We start from the raw sequence: 24468 nt of genomic DNA on the forward strand, positions 1-24468 counted from the left end.
TAATTGGAGCGTAAGTTGCAGCTGACCGTGCTAAGCCTGGTTCATACAAAGCTGCAGACGAAACACCTGAACCCACCATACCCGAATACTTTGCACCAGCACCTAAGAGCGGCGAATCCACAACACCTGAACCACTTAGTTGACCCTCGTCCTATTCGGATGGGAACCTGCCGTTTGGAAACATCAAAAACAGAAGAAGAAGCACCTATGTCTGGACCACTTAATTGACCCATCGCCCTATTTGGACGGGAACCTGGCGTGACGGAAACATAAAAAACAGGAGAGGGAGCACACACCCCTGATAGACCCAACACCAACCCTGCACCAACAACATATCCCTTGGAGAATGAAACTGCCGCACCTTCAGGAAGGGTTGAGAAAGACATAAAAGAAGAGAGATGGGAAGCAGTCAAACTTACACAACCACCAGAACCCCATTCGTGGAAGTCGGACAGGTAGATATGCCCACTGAGCTTGCACTAATAGGTGTGCTAAAGGAGAGGATCCCGTTTACTGAATTTGATGCGTCCACAGCACGTCTAATACCCTCTGCACCCGAGGAAAGAGGAAACTCTGCAGCCCGTGGACCCACACTGACCTCAGACGAAGCGATCGCTTCTCTTAACTCTACAGAACGAACATTTCCTATGTCTGACATATCATGACTGTACTCTGACAACTGACCCAAATGCAAACTTATAGAAACCACCAATAGAAACCACCACTTCTGGATGAGGGGAAACTGGAGGACCCAGAAATCGCTTGTCCCGAAGAGATAGAGGTAACAGGAGGGAAACCAGAAGGGGATGCCTGAGGACAGACTGATGAAGAAGCCAAAGTATGACCCAAAAAAGGGGGGTGAGAAGAGGTTTGAGAAAAAGATTTGGGTGGCGAGGAATGAAGAGAAACACTAGAGAAAGACAGAAACGAAGAAGGAAGAGACGATGAAGTAGAAGACGAGGCCATTCTTTTAAGAGACATAAAATATATAGAATCCCCTCCCCACTGATAATCCTGATACATGTCGCACAAAAACTCAAGGAAATTCTTGATAACATGATCCCAAATATTGGGGAAACCCAGGTGAAAGCACTGCCTAAACAACAACCCGTAACCTTGTGATACACCTATATTTGCACTATATTCTGCCAGATTAAATGACAGATCCACCAAAGAACCACCACCAGAGGGAAAAGGAACTTCGAGGACGAAGGGGTGTCATCAATACACTCTTCAACAGGCATTGTTTTAATTACTAAATTACCTGATGACTTGGGAGCTTTGTCTCGAGGAAAACTTGAGAACGGAAACAAAATTTCTGCAGGGTCTAACGGGGACCCCATCCTGCCTGAAAAACCCGAACCTGAACCTGAAGGCAACTGCTACTGCAACTTCTCATCCTGAATACCTAAACTAGCATCCCTGACAGTCTGAGCCTCTCCTATTGCTAAATCACCTTTTGTACTTACACCTTTGGGGGAAAGGGGGGATTCTGCTGCTGACACTGCCTGCTCTGCACCAGGGGGGCCAGTAGATCCTACCCTCCGGGCTTGCAGTTCTCTGTGACCCCCAGCACCCGATAGGGCTGGTTTTGGAACAGGTAGGGGAGCTGAAAAAGAGTGATTAGAATCTACCATCCTAATACTATCATCCCTATCTTCATTCAACTTAGCCATCAGATTAGTAAAAAGACTAGTCATGGTCAATGACAACCTATCCTCTAATTTCCTAAATAACACTGACTCAGGATTTTCTTAATCTACCTTCCTAGGTTCCTGTGCTTCAAATAATTCTCCATTTGGTCTACTAACCACTCTCTACACTCTTCGTATCTCTGCTTAATACTACACTGCACCTCCCTACGGCTAATACAACGAGAATGTCTGTCATGCTTGAGTGTACTCATCCGCTTCTTGCAGGCAATACAGGACCGATGAGCTCCCACATCGCTGCTGTGGGTTGCTCCGAGGGCGTGGCAGATAAGGCAGACTTCAAAGGGATGGATGAGGGTGCTTTCTTCTGGGGCATGTCCATATTTATAAGAAGAGTCAAACGAAATCTTTAGTAGAGCCAGAATCCAAAAGAGCAATCCAATTCGTAATCCAAAGTCATCAACAGGAAAATACAGGCCTACCAGACCCAACAATTCGCTTGTGCCAGGATACGCCTGTCACTCAAGCGAACGAGAAGCAATTAGATGGGGAACGCTCTGAAAACCAGTTCTGGCAGCAGCGTTGCCTACGATAGTACAGGTAACTCCGTAGACAGTATTTACCTGCAGCGTTGGTAGCACTGGGAGTTAAAATTTACCCAATTATGGGTAAGTCTGTGGGGATATAATTCGGGCTGGTCAGTGACAAGGGCTGATTCAGGTGTTCAGGGAGTGTATTGCAATATCATTATTATGCTAGTGAGGCTTCAGTCACATTCATGGACTAACAGAACTTGCTCAGTGGCTTTCTCCTTTAATGATAACCTTGGAGTAAGGACAAGTGAAAATGTTTGATAGCTAGAGAAAAAAGAAACCAAAAGGAGCAAATGAAAAGTAAAAGACTGCTAAGATCTTCACTACCAGAAATTCATTATACAAAATTACAGTTACACGAGTTGGATTAATACAGCAGTGCCTCAGGATACGAAATTAATCCGTTCCGAAGAGGCCTTGGTAACCTGATTTTTTCGTATCTTGAACTACGTTTTACATGTAAATTGCCTAATTCGTTCCAAGCCCTACAAAAAGACCACAGTAAATTTTGTAATAAAGCTAAATTGACCAATAAACAATGTAATACAACAATTTAGACCATTCAATACCTAACCTAACCTTTACTGTACCTGTAAATAAAGTGTATTAGTGTACAGGGTACAAGAAATACTGTACGTACATGTACGTACATATGTAGTAAAATGTGGAACCTTACCTTTCGAGTGAGGCGATGTCCGAAAGTGGCAACAGAGGAGGAGGACAAATGGCAGAAAACATGAACACTTAACTACGAAACACATTAAAAAATGGCAGAAAACATTATTACTAAACTTTACAAAACACATTAACAAATGGAAGAAAACATTAACACTTAACTTTACAAAAAACTTAAAATTAAATTTCTTTTCTTTTTGCCTTTTTCTGATTTTTATATTTTTTTTTACTTTTTTACTTTACATTTTTACAAAATTTCAATTTCTTCACCACTTTCAATTTTCAATTTTCAATTTGCTTACTACTAACGGCCTCTTTAAAATATAACTATCCAAGGAAGATTGCTTCTGCCTGGTTTTCAAAATGTTCCTGAAACGATCGGGCAAACGTCATCGAACTGCGCAAGCATATGACCTGTGTAAGCCTTTTCGGGGTGTCTCTTTTCTACAAATGATTGCACTTTATGAAAAGCAGCTAGAACATCCTTAATTTCTGCCATTGTCATCGGGTCCTCCTCCTCCTCCTCCTCCTCCTCGCCGCTGCTAGAGATCTCTTCTTGAACGACGTTATGTTGCATGTCCTCCAACTCCTTTAGGCCATCCGTTGTAAGCTTCTCTTGGTGCTCCTTGAGGTCATTAATGTCGTCCTCGTCGACAACCAGCCCCATGGACTTGCCAAGTGCAATGATCTCGTCAAGATCTAGTTGCAAAATAGTTTCAGGATCGTCAACTGTTTCTGAATCTGCATCAGCTTCGCCCACGTTGAATCCCTCGAAGTCTTGGGCAGATACGGCATCAGGCCAGAGTTTCCTCCACGAAGAATTCAAGGTTCGCCTCAAAACCTCCTGCCAAGCTTGATCGATGAGTTGGATACATATCACAATATCTAAATGTTCCTTCCAAAATTCACGCAAGGTAAGGTTGGTGGTACCGGTGATGTCGAAACATCTCTTGAAAAGATGTTTTGTATACAGCTTCTTGAAGTTCGATATCACTTGCTGGTCCATGGGCTGGAGGAGAGGGGTGGTGTTAGGAGGAAGATAAAGAACCTTGATAAAAGAATACTCCACAAGGATATCTTCCTCGAGGCCAGGAGGGTAAGCAGGGGCATTGTCCAACAACAGCAGACATTTCAGAGGGAGGCGCTTCTCTTCCAAGAACTTCATCACTGTCGGGCCGAAACACAGATTTACCCACTCGGTGAACAAGTCTCGTTACGCAGGCTTTCGCATTAGCCCACCGCATCACCGGAAGCTTCTCCTTTAGCACTTTGTGGGCCTTGAAGGCTCGAGGAGTCTCGGAATGATAGACAAGTAGGGGCTTCACTTTACATTCCTCATTGGCGTTGGAGCAAAGTGCAAGCGTAAGCCTGTCTTTCATAGGCTTATGCCCGGGTAGCTTCTTCTCTTCCTCCGTGATGTACGTCTGACGATGCATTTTTTTCCAAAAAAGGCCAGTCTCGTCACAGTTGAAGACTTGGTGAGAACTGTAGCCTTCCTTGATTGTCATCTCGTTGAACGTCTTAATAAAGGCTTTGGCCCCTTTCATGTCCGAGCTGGCAGCCTCCCCATGCCGCACCACCGAATGGATGCCAGTCCATTTACGGAATTTATCAAACCACCCCCGAGAAGCCTTGAAGTCTGGGGTTGCCGTCGATATCCCTTCTCCTCCGTCGTCTTCGGCCTGGGCAATCAGATCACCGAAAATAGCGCTGGCCTTCTGGCAGATTGCTGTCTCGGTTATCGTATCACCAGCGATTTCTTTGTCTTTAATCCATACAAGAAGCAGCCTCTCCATCTCATCATGCACGTAGCTCCTCTTGTTGGACAAAATAGTCACGCCCTTGGAAGGTGTAACTGCTTTGATGGCTTCCTTCTGCTTAAGGATGGTGCCTATCGTCAGCGGATTTCAACCGTATTCCTTAGCGATCACACTCAACCGCATGCCAGCTTCATACTTTTTAATTATCTCCATCTTTGTCTCCATAGAAAGCATCCTCTTCTTTCCGTGAACTTCAGCAACATTCTTGGGACCCATGGCTAATAACGTAAGTTAATCAAGTTCACACACAACATGATAAAGCAACTTACTACGAAGAAAGCGAAATCACTAACACGAATTTACGTTAACAAACGAAATCTATGTGAACGAACGAATTCCACATGTGTACGATAATGCTGATGCGACGAAGTGGTCGAAGGACGCCTACCTTTACATAGAGGGACGATGGGACAGATGCTGACCAATAGGAGAGCAGGATCTTAGGGCGGTGACTAGCATCAGGAACCAATGGGAGAGCGGGAGGATGGTGGCGAGTGTATTCAGTTGGCGGCGCACGAGTTTTAAAATTGTTCTTGGCGGCCCGGGCAAGTCTTGGACTTTACCTTTACGCAACCTGAATTATTTTCGTACACAGAAGCAAAAAAATCTTCATCTTTGCTTTCGTAAACTGGATTTTTCATAAGTAGGGACTTTTGTATGTAGAGGTTCCACTGTATAGGTATACTGTACATGGCATGGACAGATATCAGTACACTGTGCATGATTAACAAAGGGAACAACACAAATTTAATATGAAAAAAATTTAGTATGTATATCTGTATTATATATATCAATCAAATAAAGAGTAGTTAAATATCGTGAAGAATCAACAACAATGGAGAGTGAGTCACTGAAAATTTAAATCCAATGAAACTGGTTTAAAAAAAAGTTAAGTCAAACAGAATGTGAAATTAAGATAAGGCTGTGATACAGTAAAGCAATGATGTTGTACAAAGGGTACAAGAAACTAAGACAATTGTACTATCAAAGTCAAATAAAGATTTAATTTTAAAATGTAATAATAATCTTACTAACAAAACAATAAACTAATATGGTACCATAAATAATTCTGATGACTGAAAAGCATAAAAAGGGGTACTATGTACATATGTAATTTTTTCTTAAAGATTACCCTTAGTTTGTGACCCCTTCCCAGTATCCAATTAGCAGTTTATGTTAATATGGAATGATACACTTTCCATGATTATCCAAGCTGATGCAGTCAAGGATTGTTTATTTATTGGCTCAATCTTAATAGTACTAAGCATCAAACTATAGAAGTCAAGGTCAAAATACTAATGCAACATAAAACAATTTATACTCCTTTATTACATTTTGTACCATAGAGTGCAGAGTGTAATAATAAAAAGCAAAGAAGATATCTACAAAAGAGTGAATATTTGGTTCTGTACCTGCATTAGCTCTGTTAAGGTTTCATCAATACATGCCTCCCAGGGACATAGCACTCCCTCAAACATGATATTGTTAGTATACAATAAAGTTTTGTACATACTTACCTGGCAGATATATACTTAGCTTAGGTCTCTGACGTCACGACAGAAAATTCAAAACTCTGCGGACACGCTACAGGTAGGTCAGGTGATCTAACCTTACCCGCCGCTGGGAGGCGGGTGTAAAAGAACCAGTCCCCCTTTCTTGTCAGGTTATTTTCTTCCACCTGTCTCCTGAGGGGAGGCTGGGCGGGCCATCAATCGTATATATCTGCCAGGTAAGTATGTACAAAACTTTATTGTATACTAACAATATCATTTTTGTACATGAACTTCCCTGCCAGATATATACTTAGCTGATTGACACCCTTGGTGGAGGGAAAGAGACACATACTTACTTAGAAAGTGGGGACAACACATGTTAAAGGAATACATAATATAAACCTCTGGTTCTTACCTGATTTAGGCAGAAGACTTGATAGTTACTGTCTATTAGTCTGGCGTTGCCTAAAGAGTCTCAGCGAGGGCGTGACCTATGGCTGAAGAACTCTTTGGGTCTACCAATGGGAACTGAGTCCACTTACTTGGCAGAATCCAAGCAGGATCTGGTCAATGGGGATCAACCCCGCTACATGACAGAGCCTATCACTACCAATTGCAAGGAGCCTCAAGCACAAAACGATCACCTAATAAACCAAATACTAACATTAGTATACGAAAGAAGGAGCTGCCTCCTGCAACCCCCTTCCTTTCGTACAACCAAAAAACTCAAACTTAAAACTAACAGGGAAAAAGGATTAAAAAGGATGTGTTTCAGCTCCCTGCCCCAGCACTGAATCCGCCGATACGTAAGGCCTAGCCCAAAACACTTATCATACGTAATCGATACGTCCCTTAGGTAGTGATTAGAGAAGACTGATTCACACCTCCAAAAAGTGGCCTTCATAAGGTTTTGTAATGACAAATTCTTCTTGAAGCCAAAGACGTCGCGATGGACCCGTACTTCGTGCGCCTTGACTTTCAGAAGGTTAAACTGTTGCTGATTGCAAGAAGTGTGTGCTTCTCTAATAATATTCTGATAAAGAATGAGAGTGCATTTTTAGATAAGGGCCCTACTGGGTCCCTTACAGAGCCCACAGAGATTGCTCTCATTAGCGGCAAGTCTTTTCTTCCTCTGAAGATAATATTTCAGGCTTCTCACCGGCAAAGAGATCTCTCCTCTTCTGTCCCAACTAAGGAGGATAAGCTTTTGATTTCGAAGCTCCTGGGCCACGGCGAAGAAGGGTTTTCATTCTTGGCTAGGAAAGCCGGAAGAAAAGAGCAAACCGCGGAGCCTCCTTGGAAACCTACCTCACCTTCTAGAGCCTGCAGCTCGCTGACCCTCTTCGCTGACGCTAACGCACAGAGAAAAAGAGTCTTCATCGAAAGGTCTCTGAACGAAGCAGCATGGGGAGGTTCGAACCTTGAGGACCTCAGGAAGAGCAGCACGACATCAAGATTCCAGCTAGGCACTAAGGAGGAGGTTCTTTTAACCGTTTCAAACGATCTGATTAAATCATGGAGGTCCTTGTCCTCAGATATGTTTAATCCTCTATGACGAAAAACTGAGGAAAGCATGCTCCTGTATCCCTTGATGGTGGAGAAACCAACCCGCATTTTTCCCTCAGGAAGATAAGGAAATCTGCAATCTGAGTCACAGAGGTACTGGAGGAGGAAACTTTATGAGTCCTGCACCAGCGTCGAAAAAACATCCCACTTTGACTGTAGACTCTAGATGTGGAAGGTCTACGTGCATTGGCAATAGCCCTTGCAGACTTTGCCGAAAAGCCCTTAGCTCTGACGAGACTCTTGATAGTCTGAATCCAGTCAGACTGAGAGCGGGGAGGTTTTTGTGAAACCTGTCGAAGTGGGGCTGTTTGAGCAGATCGACTCTTAGAGGTAGGGATCTTGGGACATCCACCAGCCATTCCAGTACCTCTGTGAACCAGTCGTGGGCGGGCCAGAATGGAGCTATCAACGTCATCCTTGCTCCCTCTGACGCTGCGAATTTCCTTAACGTTTCCCCTATAATCTTGAAAGGAGGCGGGAACGCGTAAAGATCCAGATTCCTCCAATCCATCAGGAATGCATCTATTGCCACTGCTCTTGGGTCTGCAATAGGGAGCAGTATAGATCTATCCGCGCATTCCTGGAGTCGCAAATAGATCGAGATGGGGCCTGCCCCACGTCCTCCACAGCTCCTGGCATACGTCCGCGTGCAGAGTCACTCTGAGGGAAGGACTTGATTCCTTCGCTTAGCAGATCCGCTCTGACATTTCTTTCTCCCTGTACGAACCTGGTGAGAAGCCTTATGTTCCTTTCCTCTGACCACAAGAGGAGCGATCTCGCTGTCTCGTACAGGGAGAAAGAGTGAGTCCCCCCCTGTTTCCGAATGTAAGCCAGGGCTGTAGTGTTGTCGGAGTTGATCTGAACATATTTCCCTTTTACGAGGGGTTCGAAGGTCTTGAGAGCTAACCAAATCACTGTTAGCTCCTTCTTGTTGATGTGCCAGGACACCTGATCCCCCATCCAGGTGCCTGACACTTCCCTCGACCCGAGAGTAGCTCCCCAAACCTTGTCCGAAGCGTCTGCATACAACACTAGGTTGGGGTTCCGAACCTGCAAGGAAAGGCCTTCCTTGAACAATAGAGGGTCTAGCCACCAACGTAGATCCTCCTTTATCTCTTGCGAAATCTTGAACGCAAAGTCCAGACCTTGAGATTTCCGATCCCAGTTCCTCGTCAGGAAGAACTGTAGGGGTCTGAGGTGCAACCTTCCTAGAGAAACGAATTGCTCCAGCGAGGAGCGTGTCCCCAACAGACTCATCCACTCCCTCGCTGTGCATACATCTTTCTCTAGAAAGATTGCTACCTTCTCCAAACCTCGGTTACCTCTCTGGGGACGGATACGCCCGAAAAACCTGAGAAGCCATCAGAATCCCAGATAGATACGCTCTTGACTGGGGATTAGCTGTGACTTCTCGAAATTCACTAGCAAACCCAGAGAAGCTGCTAGATCCAATGTCACTCGTAAGTCCTCCAGACATTTCCTCCTTGGATTTGGCCCTGATAAGCCAATCGTCCAAGTAGAGGGAAATCCTCACTCCCTCGAGATGAAGCCACTGGGCAACGTTCTTCATCAGTCCTGTGAATACTTGGGGGGCCGTGGAAAGGCCGAAGCCATAGGGCCCTGACTGAAAAACGTTCCCTCCCCACATGAATCTGAGATATTTGCGAGAAGAAGGATGGATCGGCACATGGAAGTAAGCGTCCTGAAGGTCCAGCGACACCATCCAGTCCCCGGGACGAAGAGCTGCTAAGACTGATGACGTCGTTCTCCATAGCGAACTTCCTCTTCTTCACAAAGACATTCAGGGCGCTTACGTCCAGAACCGGTCTCCATCCTCCTGAGTTCTGGGGAACTAGGAAACAGACGGTTGTAGAACCCCGCTGAAAGAGGGTCCTGAACCATCTCTATTGCCTCTTTCTCTAACATCAGCTCTACCGCTAGAGCGAGGGCTTGATTCATTAGTGGGTCTTTGTATTTGGCCACCAGTGCCCTTGGAGTGGTGGTCAAGGGTGGTCTCGAAATAAAGGGAATGAGGTATCCCCACCCTCTTGATGATCGCGAGGGGGACCAGTTGTCCGCCCCCTTTCGTGCCCAGACATCTGCAAAGTTCAGAAGTCTGGCACCCACAGTTGTCTGGAGGACACCCGCCAACTACTTCTTGGGCCCTAATAGACCGGGAGAAGATCCTTCCTCTTCTAGGTGGTCTCGAACCTCTGGAGGAAGAAGAGCGAGACGAAGGTCCTCCTCGAAAGGGTTCTTGCCTACTTGAGCCTCTTTCTTCGTCTTCTGCTGAAACGAAGGTTTCGAATTCTAGCCGAGCGAGCTAGCATATCCTGCGTCGCTTTTGCTGATAACGAGCTGGAGATATCGTTAATAGTCTTCTTGGGGAAGAGTTGCGGGGAAAGCTGTGAATACAGCAAGGAAGCTCTCTGTGCGTGAGAACCGCCTTGGTAAGAAAAGAGCAGAAAACGGCCCTCTTCTTTACCACTCCTGCACCAAAAAGTGAAGCAATTTCCCCGGAACCGTCTCTCACTGCCTTGTCCATGCAAGACAGAACTGCGTGGAGGTCTTCAGGCGAAAGAGTGTCTTGCTCTTGAGTCCTCTTAGCCAACACTCCCAGGGTCCAGTCAAGAAAGTTAAAAACTTCTAAGACTCGGAACATTCCCTTCAGAAGGTGATCCAACTCGCTCATACCCCACGTCGTCTTCGCAGAATTCAGCGCCGAGCGACGTGCGGAATCGACCAACGAAGAGAAGTCCGAGTCTGCAGAAGAGGGAAGAGTTAGACCCAAGGGCTCTCTGACTCGTAACCAGAACCCCATCTTACCCGTCAGCTTGGACGGGGGAAAGAAAAAAACTGTCTTGCCTTTCTCTTCTTTTGAAAGCAACCAGTCGTCAAAGTTCTTCATAGCCTTCTTCATAGACACTGTAGGCTTCATCTTAACGACTGAAGACTTCTTAGCCGTATTGGTCGTTGAAAATAAGGACGGAGGAGACGGAGGAGCAACGGCCGAAAGAGACTCCCCAAATCTTGCAAGAGGAGGTCTGTAAGTCTCTTATACGAAGAAACCGAAGCATCCCTTGGGCAAATCTTCCTCCGAATCAGCAACAAATTCTTCCGAAGAATGACGTCTAGAAGCTCTACTGCCCGGAGGAGAGCTAATCCTTGGAGAGAGCGTCCTGTTCCGGAGAGCCGCCTACTGGTAAGCAAAAACCCAATGGGAGAGCGCTTACACGGGGAGCGCCTACCAGGAGAGCGCCTACCAGGAGAGCGCCTACTTTGAGAGCGCCTCCCAGGAGAGAGCCTACTAGGAGAGCGCCTAGTTGGAGAGCGCCTACTGGGAGAGCGCCTACTTTGAGAGCGCCTACTTCTGGGAACGAGCAACAGGAACTGCCGAGGGGACGCCTGACCGGTGGGGGTTCTCCCTAACCTTCCTGCGGCTTTCGACTTTCCTCCTCCACTGGGTCTGGGAGTCTGGAAGAGGTCTAGGCCTGGAAGCGTTAGTGAGCCGGTCAGACGCACCCTCCACTGCACTAGGGGCACTGCACTGATCACTCGCACTATCATCACTCTTACCTTGTCGAGAGCGAGCGAGGCTCTCCTTACTCCTGATCCTGAGGACTCTCCCCTCCCAGAAGCAACTTCCGAAAAAAACGAATCTTCGGGTTCAAAGCTGGGCGCAGGGGCTGAAACTGGAGAAGGAACTACTTCTACTACAGGATTCTCAGCGTCAACTTCACTCACCCTCGATCTACTAGAACTCTTTGAAGAAGCCTTGCTATCCTTCTCTATCTTTCTCACATAAGAAGAGAGAGCCTTCCAACCATCGTCATCCAAATTCTCACACTCTTTGCAAGGTTAATAAAAGAGCATTCATTCCCTCTACACGACTCACATACCGTAGTGAGGATCTAATGCAGCTTTAGGAAGCCTAACTTTACATTCCTTCTCTGAACAAACCCTAAATAAACTAGGTTTCTTAACTTCAGAATCATCCATGATTATAGATATGTAAGAGAAATCCAAAAGAAAAATCCAAAAAACAGTCCAAAAAGCGTATGCCAAGCCAACAACCAAAGGGTACTTCACCAAAATCCAAATCGTCGGCAACGAGAACGAATTTTAACTATCGTAAGGACTGAACAACAGGTGTTGTCCAGCCGGCGACAGAAAATAATCTGACAAGAAAGGGGGACTTGGTTCTTACACCCGCCTCCCAGCGGCGGTAAGGTAGATCACCTGACCTACCTGTAGCGTGTGCCGCGAGTTTTGAATTTTCTGTCGTGACGTCAGAGACCTAAGCTAAGTATATATCTGGCAGGGAAGTTCATGTACAAAAAGGAAAATTATACACACTAAGTGGTTGACCTTAAAAAACAAAAAAACTTTATAAAAATGTTTCATAGTTACAAACCTACTGCTTTTTACTAATACCATGAGACTTGACCAATATAGTACACCAACTGCCAAACTGCCATCAACAATAAGCATGGTATAATAGTTTAGAGGGCAAGGCATCTTCCAATGGTAGTTTACCCAATTCTCCTACATGATTTTGTCTGCAATCCAGAAATTTGTCTTAGTCACAAGTGATTTGGAGGTGTGAGGGTACTCTGAGTATAAAGAACAGATTGTATCCATAAAGCATAACTTGTACCAAAAAGGTATTCATGGGAGAAGTAACTGGCCTCAGAGCTATTTAGCTGCTGTAACAACGAAAGGTCAATGGGTCTGGTAAAATCTATCCTTAAATGAGTAAGGCCAAAGAGCCCAAGCCAGCCAACCTGTTTCTGGACATCCCTGAAGAGAATATGGATCCTCTTGGGTATACTACCAAGGTAAGATCCTACTTTGAAGCTGGTTCTTAAAATGGTTCAATCCATACTGATGTTCTGGAATTATATATTATGGAAAATTTATGATTTTCCATCTTTATTTTGAAATTTTTATGAAATACAAAGCATTTTGTTTAAATCTATTATTAGAACTTTCTTTTCCTCCTATAAATGAAGAGATAAGCTATGAGCAGAAGAGTAGTTGAAATGGAAGAGAACTATACTGACACCACTCGTAGCAGGAGAATATGTGTTGGTTATCAGGTCTACATTTTTTTTTGCTTGCCATTACCTGTGAAAACCTCCTTTGCTCTGGTTACTGTACATTTTTCAAGCCTCTACAAGTTCATTATTATAATGATAATGGTGAAAACTGAAACTATGATCATTTCAAGTTGTTTGGAGTTTGTTAAAGCAACCAGAAGGCACAGTATGCCACTGAACACTTCTAATAAGTGGAATTTAGCCATGTGATGGTATAAGTTTGAGCAATGATTTAAGCAGAACATGTTTAAATCCCTTTAGGAAAAACATGCTTCGAGTTCACATTCAGTAATACAAGGTCTGTGAGAAGTGAGGGCAGTCTTACAGTACCTGTGGTCTTTAACAGGTCTTTAATTACCATACCATCCAGACTGTTTGTATAAATCTTTTCATAAGATCCTTATAGTCAAGTTCCCTTAAATAAACTCTCCAGCTTTCCAGGAGAAAAAGTTACATGAGAATCTCCTACGGTCTCTTGCAAGTTTCAGTAATAATTGCATACTTTAATAATGACAGAAACAAATAACAAGCATGGTAAAGTTTCTTGCTCTCGTAGAAAGTGAAAGTATAGCCTATAAAGAATTAATTTTTATGGTAAAAAAAATTAATAACTTTAATCTTCTATATACTACTTTGCAGTACTACTTTGACCAAGGTAGCTTTAGCCAAGGGTCAAGATATCAAATGAACTATAAGTAGTAAATTCTCCTCCCTAACAGGAAACTTCCAATACAGGGTTAACTCCTGCTCAAGCAGCTGCCGGCAGGAAACATCCTTAGAGCTGGGTAATGAGGACTGTATACGTAACTAAGAAACATATGATGGGATGGATGTTTCTATCTTAAAATTATGACTGTGCTAGTATTTTGGCACCTGTAACAAGTGTACACATGACAGGCTTCCATACAGGGTACTCAATGTGCTACTCTGTTTTTCACAATATCAATGTGCTTTACCACTATTCTGAGTATCAATGTGATAGCTTCTATTAAGAGTAATGTTGTGCTGTGATCCTGTTCAGAGTATAGGTGCACTATGTTCTTTGCTAACATATTAATTATTATCTTTTCTACTGTGTTTTCATTTGCCTTTGACAATAAAGCGAGGAGGAGGGGAACAGTGAAACTACCTTAGCTAGTTCATTTTAGTGAAAATAAACTAATATCAAAATATAAAGTGAAATGTGATAACTGCTGTCTTTATAATCCTACCAAAAGAAATGCAATGAATGCAGTAAATACTTAACGAACATATAAAACAAAAGCAATGTAAAGCCAACAACATACATGTTTGTAAACATAACTGCAATAAAAACGTACAAGCTTTTGCAAATTAGACATAAAGAAGTTTAACAATAAAAAATAACAGAAAAAAAACTTCTGGGTAAGAAACAGCAGTGCACAAAAACATCCAACAACTCAATCACAGAGCCTTACCACAGAAACAGCATTCAAATTTATAGAAGCAACACAACTTTCATGAATGTATATTGCAGCATCAAGAAAAAGTCTAAGGATTGGCAAAAATTTGTGACAAAAATGATAAATAATTCTTATAGTGATAACAAAAATAAGATCAGGTAAAGGGCATCATAAACAGGTCTTCTAAACCCAGACAAGAGATGCATATGGTTTCAACTGAGGTAACAGGAGCTTCTCTGGATTAGGGGGACATCTCTTCCATTCTAACTATCACTTTGATTTTTATAATGACAGTTAATCTCTTGGCTGTTGGTTTGGCATTAGTAAAAGTAACAGGCTTGCAAACTGTATGGACAACTAAATATTGCAGTATACTGAATAGTATATAATACTTGTGGTTTTTACTAAGATAGAAAAATTACCATTTTGAAACAATCCCCTAAACTGATTATAATTACATTCATCTAATAAGATGGAATAGGCTAGCTGAATACTCCATTGTTTTCTTCCCTATATGCATTTTGCTATGAAATTAAGAAAAAAAATGTTTAGAAGAGTTTACATTATGTAAAGTACGTTACACAAATTTATAAGCATCTCACATTCAGATCCCCTTAAACATTTAACAATAATGGCACATGCTTTTGCTTCAAGACAATCATAAAGCAACACAGCAAAGAATATAGCTACATATCTGCTCAAAATCAGTCAGTAATTAGTATGAAGAACATTGTGGCACACTGTACATATTTACGTACACAAAAATCAAAACATTAAGGTGCATGTGAACCAAAACAGAATATGTATGTGTATGCATCTGTGTATGTGCTAGCCCCTAAGATGATGATACCTCAAATGATCTCCAAAGAAATCCTCTATCCTTAAGCGATGTTAGAAGTCTTTATCCGGCTGCATGAAAGGCACGGATGTATCTCACTGAAACTTAAGAATATAAGGTGTAATAATTATATTACATAAGTAGAAAAACATGGCACCAATGCTGGATTAACCTACCCATAAACAACTAATGGCTTGGGTTTCTGTCCATCTTGCTAAAAAAAAGCAAAACATGAAGCAGCTTTAATCTTGCAAAAATATCAAAGAAAACAACTGTAAAAAACTCATTAATCTGTTTTTCTTGAAGAAAACTGTTAGTTCACAAGATGAATTCAAGTAGTATGTACAAACTTTGGCTTGGATTTTTAGTTGAAATTTTGAATGATGTTCCTATGCTTAGGATCACCAAAATTCAAGAGGCCCAAATAAACAAGGTTCCACTGCTGTACCCAATCCAATTCTAATTTTGGGAGCTAAAGTAAAACCAATAATAACTTGCATGACTTTATACAAGGTCTCAAGTCTTTTATAAAATTCACCACTAGCAACATGATGTAGTTAACTATTAGTTTGATATTCAAGGGAACTGCATAATTACAGAATTGTCAATAAGTAGCTATAAGGGTTTTTATTACCATTGACATTGTAATCCATTCCACATGTACATCCTTCATTCTTCATATAGCGTAACTCTTATTAGATCTACTATATGAGTATTGTTTATTTGGTCTTCCGTATTATTTTCATTGTACATATCATTTACAAAACAAATATATTGTACTAGCAATGAAAATCAACAAGTAGTGTCAACCCACAAAGGTTAACTAATGAAATGTTCTAAAATGCTGTACTTGTCTCAGTTAATTTCATCTTTAAATCTTCATTCAGCTTGTTGTCATTACAAAATTTCATATAACAAACTACAAATAGTTTGTTTCACTATCTATCCTTCACAGAAAACAGACACTATATTCTTCTATAATTACAGATCCTGTTTTAGTAATAACTTAAAAGCTCTACTGTTCAAACAGATTGGATCTACATATGGCCAATATATAGAATATACCTCAAAGTCTATATATATTATATATATGTGGTTTGGAGTATATTCTACATAAATAGCCTATATGAAGATGAAATCTGCTCAGTATAGCAATTTCGTTAAATACTTGATAATACGTAATGAACTAGCCTAGGTTAAGAACTCATCAAGCTGCTTGAGTAGCTATAACTAGCTTAAGTAGTTTCTTACAGGGTTAATTATACATACATAAATAGCCTTCATGTCTAAAAGATCATTTACCAAGATATGTCCAACAAAGTAATGGGACCTAGCATAGCCCGAGTCCTATAGCATACCGGTAGGCTACATAACCTACCAGTACCTAGTGTGTTTAAGCCTAATTCACACATGTAAATTTACATATACAATAAACAATCCGCCTTGATTACAATAACCTTCGAAGTCGTTCTTAAGATTTCCTGGGTTGGAGCTAGGCTATGCTAGTTTACCATATGCAAATCATAGTAGGTAGTCCAGCTCAGGTTGACAAGGTTTGTCAGGCAAGTCCAACTCTGGAATCTGTAGATCACTTTAATTATACGTGTCGTAAGTCATAAACCAGTCTCATCTTTCAAAGCAGTGGTCACTGGCATCCTTCTTTAGTTCAGTATGAATTATACGTGTCAATCTAATCAATATTACTGTCAAATGTCAAACTCACCCTCTACCGCAAGCCAGTTTGTTTACGATTTAAGCTTCATATTTTCCCAATAGATGGCGGTTGGTGTGATTGCAGACGACAGTTTCTTCTTCAACCTTTTTCGTAATAGTGCGTGACGTCTGCTATACCCCGCCTTCTGATTCTAGTAGAATGTCTTTGAAAACCCATTTTTTATGGCTATATCCTGGTTGCAATTCATAAATAATTGTGATTCAAATCACGACCAGAATGTAATCGTGCAAAGCAAATAGAACAGTCTATATTTTCTTCGTAGCGATGTTATAGTTACCTGCGATATATAAATAAGCATTTTTTTTTTGTTTAGTCCTCACGCACGACGATTGGCTCGCTTTCTTCCAAGGGTATTTTTCTTCTTGCAGTTTTAATTGGAATTGTTATCAGTATCATTATGAGCAATGTTTATTGTAAGATGCCATGCTCAAATTTCATTTGCTTCTTCTAACTACTCTTTATCTGTAAGTTTGGTTTTAATTTTTTTCTCCCTTGGTATGTTTTATTTTTTCCTAAATTATTAGATTTTTCGCGTTTTTATTAAGTTTTTCTAGCACCTTAGTAAAAGTGTTAATAAGATATATACATTTTATGTTTGTTGTGTCTTAACTCCATTAATTATAATTGCCCATGCTCCCATTCCTATGGTGGTGTATTTCTGTACCACACACACACACACACACACACACACACACACACACACACATATATATATATATATATATATATATATATATATATATATATATATATATATATATATATATATATATATATGCGTATACTTCAGTAGTTTTGCTTGTCTATAAGTAAATATTCAACATTTAATATAGTAGATCTTCATGGACTCTTGAATTATTTATTTTTCCTTCTATGTGCTTCTGGTATGATCTGTGGCCCTTGGCAGAGAACGCTTTGTTGCACTTGAATCATGATGCTTTAACAGGTTCTTTGTAATTTATTTAGTTTGTGATCAGGTTTCGGACATATGTAGCAATACATTACATTTAGTCATAGACCGTGCAACAGTTTCCAGGTACATGTATTTTATTGCCCCGAATTCCTATGTTCCTTGCTGCCTGCGGCGGTTTTTTTATGATATAGTACCTCAATTCTGTGAGTTCAGCTTCCTGTGTGGTAAAGATTTTAATGTAATATTTTCTTCGCCTTCATCTTTTGGGCCATTTACTATCAAGATTTTTTTTTATCAGCTGAAGAATTACATATTACGTTTCTCTTTTAGACAATACGTATACATACATACATATATGTACACACACACACACACACACACACATATATATATATATGTATATATATATATATATATATATATATATATATATATATATATATTATATATATACATATACATCTTTTTCTTTCTTGCAACTTTGATCTTTCGGAAAACTTCATGAGTAAGTGACTGTCCATCTTTTATCGTTGTATATTCTACTAGAATTCTACAAGACACTGTAGAGCCTGTTGATTTTAGAATTAATATATAGCTTTTTGTTTTTGTTTTTGTTTTAGTTTTAGTATGACAGTTGTTCTTGATTCTGGAACTGCATTTTCCATTTGTTTATTTATGGTTTTTTTTTTTATTGATTTTGGTTATTTCCTCAGAGGAACTCTACTCCGTGATGTTAATTTTCGTTATCACTTTTCAGAGTGACTCGGCAACCTCATGATATTTTTCCGGTGTTAATGACACGCGACCCATCTCCCACCTTTGCCATATTCTGGCGTTTCATTTTAAAATGCCATTTCTGCCTCTTTATTACATAGTGCGTAAATAACGTCAGTTACGAACTTCCATCTTGAATTAATATTCCATCTTCTCCGCTGCCACAAATAAGACAGAGATCAGTGTTCTAAGTCTGCAATTTAAAACTACCCACCGATATTTCATCTTGGCAATATCCACCCTCAGTTACCGCAGCTTTTATATATTTTAAATCCGATTTTTGAAATATATCTTGCCTTTAAATTTCATCATTTTCTACTAGGAGATTCTTTTGTGTATGTGTTTATAAGTGCCGTTTATATGTTTATCAGTTGAAACGTTGTACTTATATGACCATTGTCGGTTTGTCAAGATTTTTGTTCCCCACATTTCTAATCTTAAGAACTAAAACCGAGTTAGTTATTAGTTCACAGCAAAATATAAAAAAAGATATCTCATATTCTTTGTTAAAGCACAACCTAAATAGCAGCTAAATCAGGGCTGTGAGGTGCGGATTAAGTTTTTTTTATCAGTAAGGCACGGAAGTAACTGACAATCTTCTCCTTCAGTTCTTATTCTCATCTATGGCTGTTAGATGACGGTCATATATATATATATATATATATATATATATATATATATATATATATAATATATAGATATTAATAACAAAAAAAAAAAATATATATATGATATATATATATATATATACCACCATATATATATATATATATATATATATATATATATTATATATATGTGTGTGTGTGTGTGTGTGTGTGTGTGTGTGTGTGTGTGTGTGTGTGTGTGTGTGTGTAAGTGCTAGAATATTTGCTTCGTTACATTACCTTTCGATGATTGCAATATCAGCAACGAAAATTTTGGAGAACAATCACTTTCTTTAAAGACGGGGGTAAAATATTACCCCTTTTCTTGAGTGTAATCTCTGAAATATTTTTATGAATACACTTAAAATCTTCAAGCTTTACGAGCACTACGTACTGTCCTCAACGTCAGCGTGATGTGGCTGAAACAAGATTCCTACATGGTCGGATTATTAGGTCTTGATAACGACTTCATTCATTCATGTGGTCACATCCAATTAACATATAAACAAATCAGCACAGTGTGTTATTCATCCCTCAGGCTAAAGAAATTGTCCGTAGAGTTCTGAGACACTTCACAAAAGAATCACGGTCAATTACTGGATGTAAATAAATTAACTGTAACTTTGTTTGTATATTTGCAAGGGAAAAATTGTCTGATTATATGTTGTAAGCAAACTAACTTGAAGAATGGGTCAAGTTGACGAAAAAATCATTTTCTCTCTCTCTCTCTCTCTCTCTCTCTCCATCTCTCGTCTCACTCTCTCATTTCTCTCCTTCTCTCTCTCTCCTCTCGCTCTCTCTCTCTCTCTCTCTCTCCTCTCTCAAAATTGAAGTACAAATGTAAAGATACAGCTATAGGCTGAAAATTTTAAAGAGAAAATGAAGGGTTGAAAGTAATCTATAAAAGAAAAACAAATAAAGCCCAGCGAGAAAATTGGAGTTAGATAATTAACTATAAATAAGTAATAACAGAAAAACTAGCACTACGAAACAAAGTATTTTTAGGACCAACGTGAGTCTCCTTACAAAAAGGCTTTTATCATATAAGCAAACACTGTGTCTGTGTGTGTGCGTGTTCATAATGTTTTAGCAATGGATTGTACAAGTAACATATCTATGGAAGACAACTCAAACACAGACTTTGTTGGCAGCAGCGTTGATTGTCCAGGTTGTGACCAGCTGGTAATAATAGATGTCTGTTTACCTAAATATCGATCTAGATCTAGCCAGTCCGTTTCAGGACAAGACTGGGTAAATCTAGGTAGGTAGATAGGTAAACAGAGATGTATTAACATTCCACGAAAGATTAAAGAGATGACCTTTCTTCAGAAGACAAGGCACCGTAACGAATTTGAGAAAACTGCCAGTAAGGCTCTCTACAGGTATACAGTGTTCCCTTACGATTGTGGAGAGCTGTCTCTAAGAATATGGTTGGCGTTCATTTTTACCTAAAGGGTTTAAAGGCTCGTTTCCAGACACCTTTAAGGTATTCAGTTGATCGGGACTTTCTCCGCAGCTGTGCAGCACTTTACATTGTGCTTTTGCATAAACGTTGACTGGTCTGAAAATTCCTTTATGGTTTCAGTTCTAACAATGTGTGGCTACTGAATTATTTTTGTAATTCATATTAGCGGCTCTATTGTGCTCCCCGGTGGGTTGTTCGAGATTTCTTCCGGTCTCCCTCAAGTAAGCTAAATTTCAATTCTTACAAGTGATGATACGCACATACTGTGGGTTGTCCTTTTCCTTTATTTTCCGAATATCGATATTACAAAAAGGGTCACGGTATTTGCAAAATTAAATACAAATTATTATTGTTTTTCGCCAAGATTTTTGTTGGTTTCTTTGAATTTACTGTGATGGGGTGCCTTTATAATTTAATCTCTTTCCCCTTCCGTGAGCTACTTTTTTTTCGCCATTTAGTTCTGTTTTTCAGAGAACTTGAAAATAACATGAGCTATTTCTGCTTTTCAAAAAGTTTTTATTACTTTTGCACTTTTCCTTTCATAGCATGCAGAGTGCACGCTGTCTCTCTCTTCAGGTTGGTATTTCATTACATACCTAAAGAGAGAGGCAGTAGTCTCTGAAATGTAGTACTTAATTTCTATAATTTGGCGTTTTCAATGGCTCCTTTTACTAGATGAAAATTATGTTGTAACAGGACATTTTTACCATTCATACAAACACACACACACACACACACGCATATATATATAGTATATATATATATATATATATATATATATATATACATATATATATATATATATATATATATATATATATATATATATATATTATATATATATTCTTCCGAAAGTTATCTCACAGTACAAAGAATGATTTATTACATAGGATTTGAACGCTCTTCCGACAATTTTATTTTGTTATGGCTAATAATCGGTTTTGATTAAGCCATCCTTATGCCAGCCCGGGACTCGACCCAAAGCGACTGGTGTCCTAAGATGAACAAGAAGCTTGGTGTACACATCTGGACCCGATCCAAAACCGAGACGTCTATTATTGTTTTTTCGCCTTTTTCTCTTTATTGCGTTCAAAGTCTTTTATTTCAATCCCGTCCCCATGGTTGTATTATCTTGTTTCCAAGGCCAATTGCGTGTGGATTAATGGTCTGTAAGGTCGCAAAACCTTTTCTTGTGATCATTTTCAGCTATAAATTTGCGATAACCCCTTTTTTCACCATTCGGCAGAGGATTCAGTCCTCTTGGATTGAACTTGTTCCTTTTTCTTTTACTGATTTATTTGATACGTTTTGCGTACATCTGTTTATGACATACTTATGATTCGTAATCGTAAGTAATTAAAATCATCAATTTGCAAATCATCAATTTGCAGCGAAGATTCCACTGAGAACAGACGATTCTTGAGAATAACGGCCCCGCAAAAGCTTCGTTTTTCCTTCTGTTTTCGAATTTGTGTTTTAATTACAAAAAAAAAAAAAATACACAAAAGCCTCATCTTTAGTACGCCAGTCCCCTTGTATATTGGATCCAGTCACCTCTACCTCGCAAACTTTGCAGTTTTCGTAAATTTCAAAGCCCTGTTGTTCATTCATTTCAGCAACACTCAGCCTGGAAGTTTTTGCTTTTCTCTTTCCTTCTTTTCAGGCTTGTTCCCCTTTTCACCAACCTATTCACTCCCATTCTCTCTCCACGGCTAAACCATCGTCATGCACTGATGGTGTCAGAGACTATGGGATAGCAGTCGTAAGGCCAGGTAACTTACGGTCAGCCAGTCAGTCAATGCACTGGTCCATCTCTCCTTCAATGCAAAGCTTTGTTTTGTACATTTTTTACCCTTATATCTTTTTACTTCACATATTCTGTGCTGGCGATTCATGCTAGCAGCATAACTTTTCATTCACAATCAAACACAATTTACGTCAACAGAATAAGTTGATTCAATAGGCTTTCAAATACATCTTTTATTTACCTAGATCATTTACTCTTGATCATCCGCCGTTCGAAAAATGCTGTTCTCTCATGCCATCCATTTAATAATATTCATATTTACATATCAACACCCCTTTATACCAGCCTCACAAACTTATCCACCATCAGCAGTTTCACCATCAACAGTGAATAGGTTCCTCTGCAAACGTCAGTCATTCAAATTGCTATTAGCCAATGTTTTCTTCCATTCTAGAACATTACATCCAAGTCTTCTGCTCTCTCCTTAACTTCTCTTAACAGTCCTTCCTTGTAACTGTTAAACTTCCATGCAGGCATAACGAACATTAGCTTTCTCTCTGTGAGCCCTATTGCAAACTTTGTACGTTCAAGTGTGTCACATTCACGCCTTCCCTTTTGCCCTCAAACTTCTTGAAGAACATTTCATGGCAAACGCCTGTGGAACAGGTGGATGAAAATGCAAAGAGAGCGAGAATCAAATGGAAAGTAAAGGAGAAAAAGGAAATTGGAATAGGAAAGGGTTCTTGGAAGTCGAGGATGTAGGAACAAGATTAAAGGGAAAGTGGAAGTAAGAAAAATAGGAAGAAGAGATTAGAAAAAAAGAAAAATATAGGAAGAATGAGGCCCACTTGCTTTTTCTCTTGCAACTACTTTACAAATTACGCCACACTCCACTCAAGATGCACACTAGAACAAGACTTTTATTAATTTAATGTTACTTAAAAAACTACAATGTATGTTCGTCAAGCACTGGAGTGTACTTGCCAATTTAAATTTAGCCCACCCAAAGATCGCTGTCTTTCACCCCATGTTGAATTCATTCGGATTGATTCGAATATTTGCACAGCTTTCTATTTCTGTAATGTTATATATATATATATATATATATATATATATATTATATATATATATATATATATATATTAAAAGAGAAAGTAAATGTGTTGGTGAATTGCGATGTATCAGCTTTCCTGGCTTGGAGACAGAAACAACCTAGTGATAGCCTGCCCCGAAGAAGGAAATGCCGAGTGTGCATTTGTGAGGTCGAAGCCTCTACAGCCAGTTGCTAGGGGGCTCTAAGGTGTAGCTGAGGATTGTGGGTTTGTGCATGTAATGATGGGCACAATCACCTGATACTTTTTAGTGAAAAAGTCACATGCTCCGAAGGCAAGGCAAGAGATGGTTCGGAGGACATCAGGTGTTGGTACAAACCCATCAAAGAGGTATGGCACATTTAAATGACTTAGGAACAGTTGCCTTTGAAAAGAGAGAAGTGTTAAGTATATACATTTATTTAACATTAATTGTGTGGTGGGAAATATAATGGATATGTCTCTTTGTTTCAGATGGGTCCCATGTCATTATTCTAGAGACAGGAATCTCTAAGACTTGACTATCGAAATGTAGTGGTTGACAATTTGAGAGTTTGAGGTGATTACTTAGACTAATTCAGGAGAGTAGAATGATAATTTACAGTTTTTTTGTGGGTCAGACTTAGTTCTTAACATGACCTTTTTTAGTCACTTTGTTCCATTTTGTGTTCATCTAGTTTGGGAAATAAATAGCATATTTTTGTATTTATGTGAACTCATTAGCCTAGTTTGATATTGCTTGCAGAGAGAGGCCGGCCAGCTACTGAAAGGTAAGAGTTGCCACTTTTGTAGTTTTGATAGGGGTAATAGTTTTGGTGGCAGCATCTAAAAAGCTTTTTACACATTTTATAGGCTGTAGGTATGCTAACGAGGAGACTGGTGGCTAGTTAGACATATGTTTTTGGGAAGGAAAAGGGTTGTAATTATGTCTCAGGCAAC

General features: G+C 40.0%; 1 protein-coding gene across 5 annotated transcripts in view; it reads right to left on the reverse strand.

Moving 5' to 3' along the window:
• LOC135216832 (KIF-binding protein-like) overlaps positions 1–16985 on the reverse strand; it is a 189883-nt gene extending 172898 nt beyond the window's left edge. Inside the window, exons 1-2 of one of the 5 annotated variants that reach the window (XM_064252334.1) lie at positions 16881–16936; positions 15170–15255 (exon numbers count right to left, since the gene is read on the reverse strand). The gene's annotated coding sequence lies outside the window, so the exon portion shown is untranslated. Of the gene's footprint in view, positions 1–6152; positions 6217–15169; positions 15262–15333; positions 15372–16880 lie in introns of those variants that run through there. The other 4 variants (XM_064252333.1, XM_064252335.1, XM_064252337.1 and 1 more) reach the window with 4 other exon arrangements.
• Positions 16986–24468: the final 7483 nt, after the last annotated feature.

Source organism: Macrobrachium nipponense, chromosome 6 (assembly GCF_015104395.2).
Source record: "Macrobrachium nipponense isolate FS-2020 chromosome 6, ASM1510439v2, whole genome shotgun sequence".
NCBI classification, from domain to species: domain Eukaryota; kingdom Metazoa; phylum Arthropoda; class Malacostraca; order Decapoda; family Palaemonidae; genus Macrobrachium; species Macrobrachium nipponense.